This window comes from Cinclus cinclus, chromosome 6, assembly GCF_963662255.1.
Source record: "Cinclus cinclus chromosome 6, bCinCin1.1, whole genome shotgun sequence".
NCBI lineage: Eukaryota > Metazoa > Chordata > Aves > Passeriformes > Cinclidae > Cinclus > Cinclus cinclus.
This window is the reverse complement of record NC_085051.1, coordinates 48,029,727-48,041,695: the sequence shown is the minus strand read 5'-3', so window position 1 is coordinate 48,041,695 and position 11,969 is coordinate 48,029,727.

Below are 11,969 nucleotides of genomic sequence, written 5' to 3'. Positions count from 1 at the left end.
TGCTTCTCTAGGATAAATGAGGTGTCACTGCAAAATACCAGCATCAACAACCAGGGGCAGTTTTAACCATGTCTGGGGTCTACTGCATGGTCAAAAGTTATTTATATGAATATTCTCACAGATCACTGCAAACAGTGGAGGTTACTGCTGACAGATAATTGGGCCTGTCAGTGCTGTACATTAATCTAAGCACACCTCTTTATCCATACATATCTAGTACACAAACTACAAGATCCTCTCAGTTCAGATCACTTGTAACCACTGTGCACTTCCATACTTCCAATAACAGCATTTTTTTTTCTGTTATGAAGTCATATTTAAAATGTGATGATTCAATACAAGCAGATAGATTTTTAGCTCAGTGTGCAGAGATTTAAGTGCTGTTTCTTATTGGTGCTAGTGCAAGTCAGGTGGCTAATACCCTGTGCAGCTCACTGAAGATTTGCCCCAAGATGCCTTGTAAATTGCTTTTCATGGAAAGCACATTCAAAATTCACTTTTCCTGTATATGGTTTTTGCTACAGCAGTCTTACTGTAGATATTAAGTTTGTCGCTGAAGAGGAATCATAAAGTCAAACAGGGCTTTTAAAGAAAATCTCATGCAATAAAATTTTAAACTCTAATTGATCTCCTGAACTGCAGCATTTCTCTTCTGAAGGTCATGGCTGGTGTGCATTACAGTTGGCTCTGCTTTGTCCTTAGAGTTTGGCACAAACCAGCTTTACCTGCATTTGCAGCCCTGAGTATAACAGGATCATATTTGGTTTCTCCCATTTAAAAAATAAAACAACTTTAAACAGAGATAAATGACCTCCCAGACTAGAGTGCCTAATTAGAAAAGAGTTTACTTGCCAGCTGGTGAGTACATTAAGCTTTTCTTCCTTCCTCCGACTAGACAGTTCCATAGAAGTTCCCTACCTCTGGTATAATTTCTGTTTCTCATAGATTTAGTTCTGTACCTTTCTTGGGGATGTGTTGATGACTGCTAGATGCAAAAGGATTGCTAAATTGCAGGCTAGTAATTCGGTGCTGCTGTTTGAAGATGAGCAGCTAACTTCACTGTGTATCTTTCTGTGATTCCTTCTACTTCTTCCACAGGAAAGCTAAAGAGGAAAGCAACAATTTCCTGGGCATGCCTGACTCTTGTGATGCTCAAGGGCTGGTATTGGGTAAAAAAATTGCCCTAATAACAATAAGGTTTATTTAGGTGCCTTTTTACCCGTGAGATTAGAACTGGCAGTTCTGTGGTGGATACTGTGTAACGAGGAAAGTGCTGGTTTTGGAAACAAGACTCTGCTTTATGAGCATCTCAAGCCCAGTGTCCTTGACTGTTCTGAAAAACAGGGTTCTGTTTGTGTCAGTTGCTAAGAATATTGGGTTGCCAGTTGCCAATATGGCCTACAATTCCCTATTTTTTAGTAAAGACAACAGTAACAGCACAGTACTCTGTACTGTCCTAACCATCTGCATCACACCTGAGTTAACAGAACCACTTCTGAGTTTTGAGGAGTGGACCCTGTTGTGATTTCTGGTGCTGAATTTTATGATGTGAAGTTCTGGAGGGGAAAGGAGAAAGAAGCAAATGTGTATTTCTGTTAGGGAGTTAAATCTGCGGATGATGGAACGCTGCTCCTTCGAGGCTACCTGGATCGTGCTTGTTTGCCAGGTCCATGTATCAGTGCTCAGCCAAGATGTGAGTAGGTTCTTCAGAGGAAACCTTAGTAAACTCAACCATCAGGCCAAAAGTTCTTGAGAGCTAGTGAGGCTGTGCACCTCCTCTGTCTGGTTTCTTCAATTCAGTCACTTCTGTGTTTTGCTGCCTTCTCTTTTTTGACAGAGAATGAACTGCTTTTGAGTCCTTATATTTTCCTGTCTAATTTTTCCTTTTCAGTCAAGAATTGTTATAAGGGCAAGAGAACATCTACTCAGCTGAACTCTGAGCCTTTTGTTTCAACGGGTCATAAAGAGACCTTGAAAAGTCACCTATCTTGATGCCCTTGCTCAACTAGGGCTCAGTAATAGCTCAGTAATATTAAAGTTCTGGAGATATTTTGCATTACTGACCAAGTATTAAAAGCCACAATTTCAAAGGGAAAGGGATTCAAGGTCTAATTTGACTGGAACTCACCTATTTTTTTTTCTCCCCACAGAAGATGCACTAGAGCTGCTCACTTAAATGCCTTAAACTATTTACTTGAAAGATGAGTATATCACTTAATGCCTATCAAATAAATTTCTGTGGTAAACTGTGAGGGAGAGGGAAGAAACAAATGAGTGAAGACTTGGAGAATTAATGAATAGCCTCACAGACCTAGAGGTACGAGCAAACGAAGAAATGCACAGTGTTGGTCAGTGCCTGCTCAGAGGAGTTGTTCATACATGGGTCAGATGCTCACTTTCTCTCCCACTCTTTGTTTCTGAAGATGCCACTGTGGATTGATTAATTCTCTGTCATGCATTTCAAGCCTTAGCCTGACTGTCTTGACTAACAATTTTTATGTCTATTGTGTAAACTTATGGGTTAGTTGAGTTCAGCAGGGCAGTGTGATAAGAAAGACTCATTCTCTTTTCCCTTTTAAAGGCTATTTGTACTTGCCTGTCCATCTAAAGCCATAGTTTATTGTTTCACAGCTGTGCAAAAAGAAGGATTCAGCAGACCCATTCCAGGAAGAGAACTTAGCAAGCAGACTTTATTTTTCAGTGTAAAAAAACTAAACAAAATAAAAAAATACCAAAAAACTACAACAAACCTTACTTGGATGCAGAAACAAATTTTGTCTATGTGTTTTATAAACTGTAGCTAATGGTTTTGCACTCCAGTTGGCACTTCAGAAGACAGGAGCAGATTAATAGGTGTATCAATTAAGTTTTTTTTCCCTAATTCTGGGACTGTCTCCTTTTTTTGTGGAGAAAAGGAAGCTTTGTTTCGGAAGACCAAGTTGCGCAGAGTAAAAGCCTACATATTCATATTTTAATAAAGGCATTCTTCTCATGCTTAAAGCTTGTTTAAACCCATCATTGAAGTCTGGATTTGTTAGACTGATGCTGGAATGGAAACTGGAAATAAGCTTTGGTCATAATGTAACCAAAAATCACTGATCTCCGGGAAAAAAATTATTTTCTTCTGTATTTGGACTATGGTAAGCCCACTGTGAGCCAATACATATATACAATATTAATGAGACTTTTCCTGCTAACTGGGGGACTTATAAGTGGTAACAGTCTACTTGGCCACTGTCTATCAGAATAGTAGAGGTCTTTCCTCTATTGGCTAGAAAGAAAAGATCTTCTTTTTTTTCTTTTCTTTTTCAGCCCTACATAAGAAAAAGTAGCTCATACAAATGTATTCCCATATTATTTTTTTCTGTGTAACCATTTCAGTGTGGCTCCTCTCCTTCCAAATGAACTTTGTTTTCAGGCATGCTTGACAACTAATTGGCAGTTATAGGTTTAATTCCATGTGACCTCCATGATATGGCTTGCTGGGGTTTCTGCTCAACAGAAGCTTCCTCTGGAAGAGATGTTCCAGTGCAGAGATTACAGAGAACATCAGGTGGGGTTGTGTGGTTTGCACCTTGGGTGGCTGCTGAATGGAGACACAATGGCCTTTCAACAAGGAATATAATTTTCTTCCTTGTCATTCCAGTCCTATTTGTTAGATATGCAATCTTTATCTCTGAGTGTCAACACTTCCAAAAATGGGGACTTCAGACCTCCTAAGCTGTTTGCTGTCTAGCGTTTGTGCATACTTCATGCAGTGCACATACTTCATAATAGTGATTTGTAACTAGCAGTCAAGGGACAGGGAAAGGTACCATGCATGTTCTCACTGCTCAGGAGTGAGAAGCTTTAAATAGCTAAAATAAAACACCACAAATACAACTACTGTTGTGAAATTTTTCCTTTCCAGAATGTCTTTCAGAATCTTGCTGGCTCACAAACACCTGAATTCCATTGTGGTTTGTCATTAACACTGTCTGGGGAAAAAAACTCCAAGGGTTGCAAGTGTCTGAAAATTCCAGTCCCATGAATATGCTAATGGTGAGATTTTAGTTGGTTCCTGACACTGCATCAGAGGATGCTGCTGAGCTGTAATTACTTTGAGAACCAGGGCTCAGAATTTCCTGAGCATTGTGGGTTTCAGTTCTCAATGATAATATGGCATTAATGTGGTTTTTTGCCCTGAATGTTGAGTGTGCAGACAACTGGTCTTTTTTTACACTGGTGGAAATAGTCAACTAACTATAATTAGTAACATTCTACCCACTCTCCAAAATACCAGCGCTTGCTTGGGTCTCAGACTGTCAAGGTTTATTGCAGGCAGTCCAAGACCAGAGAGTTCAATTAGAAAATTAACTTATATGTTATTTTACCATATTAGAGAGTTGATTTCCTTCCAATTTGAAACAGATGATACATTGTTATAAACGGTTGGAGTTGCACTTAATATTTGCCCATAAAAGAGGTAAGACATACAAGACTTTTCCGCTACATTGGGTTAGAGCTTTAAAAATAATACACTTTTTACAAGCCTAACTGCAGATTTTATTCCTTTGAGTCACGTGTGCTTGGTAGAAAACACATACTTTCAGTGCTTCCCAAAGCATAAAATGTGCAATAAATTTTTTTAAAAAGAAATTATACTATGTTTAGTTTTGTAAGGGAAAAAAATTAGTAAGTTTAATCTAATGTCATTAAATGTTGTGGTTTTCAGGTAATTTGTAATCCAGAAACCTTTAGTATATTTGGCTAAATGGTTACAGAAAGCTAAGTTATAAGGAACACTGAAAAATTACTGGGATTACGTTTGGGGCTAAATATTGACTATTAAAATGTTTGTACTTCAAATAAAGTGGTGTGACTATTGGCTCACCAGATATCTAAGCTGAACCTCTACCTTTCTAAATGCTTGAATAATAAATTCAATGGACCTCCCAGCTAGGTGACCTTGCTTCTGTTACCAGGATGGAGCAGATGAAGGAAAAAGAACCCTTGAGCAGGAGCAGCGTCAGACGGAAGTTCAGTAGGAGCTGCTTAGGACAATGCACCATCCAAAAGCCTTTCTTCTGAGAGCAGTCACAACAGCAGCCCTAAACCCTTTCTGGGCTGCAGTGTTTTCCCACATAGCTCCCTTTTTCTGTAGCAACTTAGCATTTCCACAGGGGCTCATGCAAGCAGGCAATGATGGATCTGATATATATGTTTGAATATTTTTTTCTGGGTGTGTGTCTCAGCTTTTGCTGCTCTTCTACAATGTGCATGCCAGCCAGCATAAACAATGCTGGGATTCATTAAGAATATAAATAAGCTGATTGTTGATGGTTTGGTGTAGGAAGCAATGACACCCATAGGGGTCCCAGAGGATGCTTAGGGGGTGTGGTGAGAAAGGATAATGTGTATAAGGCCAGTTGTGCTTATAAAGTAGCTGAGTGGATGAGCTATTTGAGGGAGAGTGCTGACAGTGTTACCTTTTGGAGACAGAATAAAAAGATATTTCAAATAGGAGGCAGATGAATAGTCATGACCTCATGACCTTTAGTGGAACCCTTCCAGTGCAGCTTGTTTGGATCTTTTTCTTCATTAGTGTTTCCTGAAAGTGAATTCAGTAACAGAGTATATCATAACTGAGCATGCAGCACTTGGTGGCATATTATGAAAATAAAAATAGCTTCATATCTAAACCATTCTCCTTATCTCCCATAACAGCAATACCTGTCTACAAATTTTATTTTACTCGGGAAGTTCAGGTTACCACCTTTCCAGCACTTTTTACCAGTCCTATCCAAAAATAATCCTGATTTTTATAAACTAATAAATGGATGGAGTACTTTTAATAAGAAACCCTGAGAAGTCAAAAAAACTGGAAAAGGAGATCAGGGAAAATTACCAATCTGTTGAGAATATGATGTTGCCAAATCCAAAGAAGAAAATAAATCTTGATGCCATCTTTTGGAAAACAGTCACAGTCAGACAGAATTCTGAGTAATGTCCTTCTGCAGGAGTTACTCAAGTTCAGTTTGGTGTTTTCCACTTCTGATAGACTCTGGAAGAAAGCAGTTTTAAGTGAGAGGCTTGAAGTTACTAATTAAGTTACACTGTTATTAATGCAAGGAGTTACACATGAACATTAAAACTACAATAAAAATCAGGTACCACAGCTTTGCATCCAGGAGGAAAAAATTGGATGTTTTTATATGGTGTAAGAACAGCAGAACTGAAAGGGCTTCAGTTTTGTTTGTTTTGTTATGTTTTGTTTTTTGTTTTGTTTTCCTATCAAGAAAAGAATTGTTAATAAGGGGAATGGTGTTTCCCTAAGTACTCATATAGCCATTATTTTTAGGGGTTTTTTGGTGAGGTTCATGTTTTCCAGAAAGAAAGCAGCAGTGCCTTGTAGTAAATGATATAACCAGAGAACAACACTTAAACTTTAGTAACTGAACCATTTCACTGAATAGCACTTAATATATCATATCAAAAGGAGAACAAAATTCAGTCTGTGAATTTCTTTCTTTCAGAAGGGATACAGTCATCCCTTACATATGGGACCCCCCACCCCCCCACCCGAAATAATACACTCCTCATCAGAAGAGCTAAGATGAAATTACTGAGAGCTTGATGAGATCCCATGGTCTCCTTTTTGTTTGCAGCAATGGAGGTGATTGAAGTGGAAGAGACAAGACTTTTCTCTGCAGAGGAATGCGTGGGGAATGAATCCAGCTGTCCCAAAGCAAATTGTAATGGAGACACTTGGTAAAATTTCTAATCCTTAGTTCCCTATTTTCTTGCAATCTCCCACAAATGAAACACAGATAAATGCTCCAGGAGATAAAACAGAGCTATAAACTGCTCACCAGTGGAATCTGCAGAACATTCAGGGCTGGAAGCTTCAGGTTATGGTTGTTCCTCCAGAGAACATAGGATTTCCCTGTTATCTTATGGGTAGGTGCTCTATCTTCCTCTGGTACCTTGCACTCTCAGTCTGACTCTCCTCTCATGACAAAACTTCTCATCTTAGGGGTCTGGCAGCTGAGTAAGTGCAGTCCTTTGAAAATCTGCATGAGACTTCAAGTAGATTACACGTTCCGCTTTCCCCCCTCAATTTAGTTTTTCTAAGGCAATTGCCTGTAGTCAATTAGCCTGGGACCAGAGAGTGGTGTACTCAGATGAAAAAAGGTTGGCTGAAGCAACATGCCATTGTGCTTGTGTCACAGTCTGACAAGTAGCAAAGTCACCTAAAAACTCCAGGGCTCTTACACCACCAGGCAGAATTTGTTGTGCCTATTTATTTATTTATTTATTTATTTTCTGGCTGTTGTTTCAGTCTGAGAAGCCAGCCTATATTCTGTTCAGTCTGTATTCTGTGTCTCATCAGGCCTGGCCGGTGTGCAAAGGTATGGTATGTGGTTTTGTACCCTTGAGTGTTTTATATCACCCTGCAGAAGTCAGTACTTTGACCAGGCTATTCCACTTCATAACAGAAGAAGCAGCTCCACTAAAACTTATGTTGATGTCGCATTCACTGGAATTTACAACTTAGATCAACACTGGTTAATTTTTTTATTTTTACCATTTTTTTTCTTTTTTCTTTCCTTTTTGCTTTTTGATGCAGCTTGGAGTACAGCACAGAGGAGGTAACATGATTTGCAGTGTGAAGTGTACAATATATTTATTGCTACTTTCCTTTCTTCATCCAAAATAGTATGTCTTCCACCAGCATTTAATAGATCTGCTCTGATATTTTCTGGGTTTTAAAAGAACACAATAATAAATTTAGAACTATGAGTAATGTTTCTTTAGCACCATTTAAAAGAGGGAAATCATATTTAATTTTTTTTTTAATTTAAAGAAGGGAGAGATCTTTTTTTAATAGGTGGGAACACCATCCTCCCAGTAGTGAGGTTGTTGACAGGCATCACACAGTGTAAGAGATATTCCATAAGGGAGGTAGTGAAAGCGATCACAATTTCTACTAAAATTAATTCTAACCTGGTGTGACTTGCCATAAGATAGACTTAAGACATTGTAATACTGTTTTAATGTCATCTAGGTTTCTAAGAGTTAGAAACTGGAATCTATATTCCATTCAGAAGTGAAGCCTGAGGGGGCAATCTGTGCTTTTATCAGTTTCCAAAGGGAGGGTGCCAAGAGGATGGATCCAGGCTCTTCTTTGTGGTGCCCAGCAATGGGACAAGAGACACTGGGCAGAAACTTGAGCAAAGGAATTCTGCCTGAACATGAGGAAGACCTTCTTCATGGTGCAGTGAGGGAACACTGAACAGCTTGCCCAGAGACACTGTGGAGTTTCCTTCCCTGGACATAGTCAGGAGCCATCTGGACACAATCCCCAGTAAAGTGCTCTAGGGGACCCTGCTTGAGCAGGGAGGTTGGACTGGATGACCTCCAGTGGGCCCTTCCAAACTCAACCATCCTGTGATTCCGTGATATTTTAGTAAATATTTTGGCACGGAGTTATCCTCATGTCAATTAAATCATAGCTCTGTTTTCAATAAGTGTGGGACTTAGCTGGTTAATTGTGAGCTACTGAAAAGGAAAAATTTAGTACAGCTTTGTTGCATTTTCTTTGTAAGCTGAAAAGAAAAATGAATATTTCTCCAGAGCATATTTCCTAGTATATAATGAACCAAATGTTGAACAGATGTACTTAAAAGTGTGGAAAAATCAAACGAAAGGCACATTTAAGATTTATAGAGTTGAAAACCAAAACAATAAAAAACCAATGGAAATAAGAATGTTGATGAACAGAAACTATGTTGTTAATACAGAAATTTTTACTGTAAGTTTAAAAAAAGTTGGCTTCTAGGTCCCCAAACTGCAATCTGGAATTACATAAATTGTGGTTAAAAAATGATGCAACATTTCTTCTGAAAAAGAAAATTTAGCTCTAAAATATGTTTTTATATTAATTTTTAAATTACTAGTATGGCTTCATAAAATCGTACTTCTTCCAAGAATCATGAAACTGATAGAGTTCAGAGAGCTACAAAACATCAACTATTTTCTCCCCACATTTTGAAGTCATGCAATTAAGACTACAGATGAACAGAAAAATGAGCCAGACTTTTAATTCAGCAGTGATACTTTGTCTCAGCTGCTGCTGTAAGGAAGCAGTGGGTAAATGGCCCTGCTGAACTGTAGTCTCTTCACCCAGGTATGGGACCATAACAGTGCACCATTTATTTCAGTAAGACAGCTGCATATTTCTAAAATGAGCTGTGGCCTTCATTCAGAAAAAACACCCCTGTTCTGGAAAGCAGCCTCTTTAGACGATCACAGTTACAACAGCTCTACTGCAGAAAGCATTTGAGCCTGGGAATTTGGGAATTAAACACATGCTTAAGTGCTTTTCCTTAATAGGGATACATTTAGACATGTGAATTGAGACTTGCATAGACCAGTAAACAAGGGAATTTTCAAACATTTATCAGCGATCTGTATTAAGTAATCCACATAATAAGTGGAACTTTTGAGATTTATATCAGCTGATGCTGTGTCTTGTACTGGGGAAGAGGTTTTGACATGAAGTTCTTCATTAAAACAACTCTGCAATTGAGAGTATTACTAAGTGTTTTGCCTTCCTATCTCATGCTCTTCAGACAATTAAATTAAGAGGGAAAATGACTTGAGAGATGAGAACTGGAGCAGCCTTCAGTAATGATTTGAGTCCTGGCTTGTACCATTGGTTCTTGCCCATTAGACCAATCACTTGTGAACAAATCAAGTTTAGGCACCCAAGTAAGTGGCTTATTGTTTTCCAAAGTGCTGAGGAACTTTGGTAAACTGCTATTAGTTCAACTGATTTACTAATATGATGATAATAGCACATATTGCCAGTAAGAATTCAGTTTTAGACTTTGTCTTCTACACTTTGGGTTTGGTCAGTCCTCAGTGGACCTTCAGAGTGTGATGCACCTCATAGGCCTGAAGGGAGAGCAAACCTGGATTTGTATCTCTGAGTGACTGAAGCCTTTGCTGCTACGTAACATTTTTCAGCAGATAGGTAAATATCAGAAATTTAGACTCTGACAAGATGAACTTGGGAGAAGATATCCTGTGTTTAGGGAAGCCCAAGCTATCACTGCGGTGGTGCTTCTGACAGAAATTGCTCTGTGCCTCTCAGATATTGTGTAGCTTCCCATCTGAGCACTGTATAGCCAGGAGAAGTGGCTCTCTGTTTATTCCTTGGTCCCTGGCACCTTTCTTCAGTACTTGTAACTGTGTCCTTAGAGGCCAGCAGCTCCAGGGCTTTACTGAGATGACACCTGTTTTCAGTCTGTTTACTTTTGATTGTGTGTTGACTTTTGCTATTGAGGATATCTGTAATATTTGCCTTCAGGAAAGAACAATGAGTTAACATCCAGAGCAGTAGAAGCTACATCCCTAAGAGACTCTGAATCCTCCCTGTAAAGGGAGTGACGTTGCATCTGTGCAGTGCTGAGCTGTGCTGTCCTCCCAGGGCTGTACCTCTATGATGGCCCTGCTGAATGGTGATACTGACAGGTCCCCAGGCTGGACAGATGTCCTGAGTGAAAAGGGTCTGATCCTGCCTGTAACCCAAATGGGAGGGAGGCAGGCAGGAAGCCAGCCCAGCCATCTCTGCATCATCAGCTCACAGACTGAGCTGCACCAGAAGCTGGGAAGCTAGAAGGAAATGTGTGGGCAGTGGAAGGTGCTGGGAGAGGGATACACTTTAAGTTGTGGTAGGTATTGTGTCTCTTTTCTTCACTGGACCAGTCAAGACAAGTGGTGGGAAAGATACTGCTGGGGATATGGTATCAAAGACAATTTGCTTCCAGAAAGCTCAAGAGGATAACTGCAGAGGAGACCAGCAGTGCCTTTGGAGAACACTGGGCTGCAATGTACATATTTGAGCTTCTTTAGAACTATTAAAGTAACTGCACTGGCAAGAGCAGAATACAGGTGAGAACTGAGCCCCCGTCTACATTTTTCTCACTAAAAAATTACAGTTTTATTTGTCTGTCTCCAGGCAACATGTGTAATACTCACTATGTGTCAAAGGTAATTTTCCTAACACGGAGGGTTTTTTGAAGACACAATGTCTTTCATCTTTACCATCATAACTGGTAGTCATTTGCTAACTCAAATAGATTAGCTGGTGAATCCAAAAGCTATATTGTGCTGTCAATGGGATTTTGTTTGAAAATTGAGGACATAATGTGGTGTACTAAGGAGACATGGGGGGAGGGGGGATTTTTGAGGGCTTTAAAAATTTAAAAGGCTCACCAACACTCTCTCTTTATTTATTTATGTACTTATTTTTCAAATGTCAGCATTGATGGTTGCCATTTTCCTACTAATTTTGAAGAGTATTTCAGAGAGGTGTGTCAGCTAAATTCATTCTAAACCCACATAATCTAACATACTATACCTAGGTATTAACCTCAGAGAACATTCAGAAGTAAGGATGAGTTATTTATTAAAATCATAGAAAATTAATCAGATGCCATTTAGATACTGGTGGTTGTCACAGTTAGACTGTATAGCCGTATTGTCCCTTTTATTGATTATAGTCCCCTTTTCATGTATTATAGTCTCTTCTCACAACTGCTGCTGTAAGGAATCAGCATAGTGGGTAAACACAAGCCCTGCTCTCACTGTTGCATACCTGTTTGCAAAGACCTCAGTCCAAACATACCTTTCTGCTCATCCAAAATCTGAATGAAATAATACAACTAAACATAGGCACCAGATGACAGAATGAACTCTTTGTCTTTACGATTTGCAAGGCTGGCTGCTTTCTCAGGTATCTGCAGAACCTTTTTTACAATATGGAGCAGAAAAAAGCTGCAGTCCTAATTTTGACTTGTGTATGATCCCATTGCAGATGAGTGAGCACGTGCAGAGGTTGTGCAGATTTGTCTCATGGCCTGTGGTGTCTTGGGAATCTTCAGCAGCAATTCCTGTAGAGTCTTGACAGTGACAAAAATAGT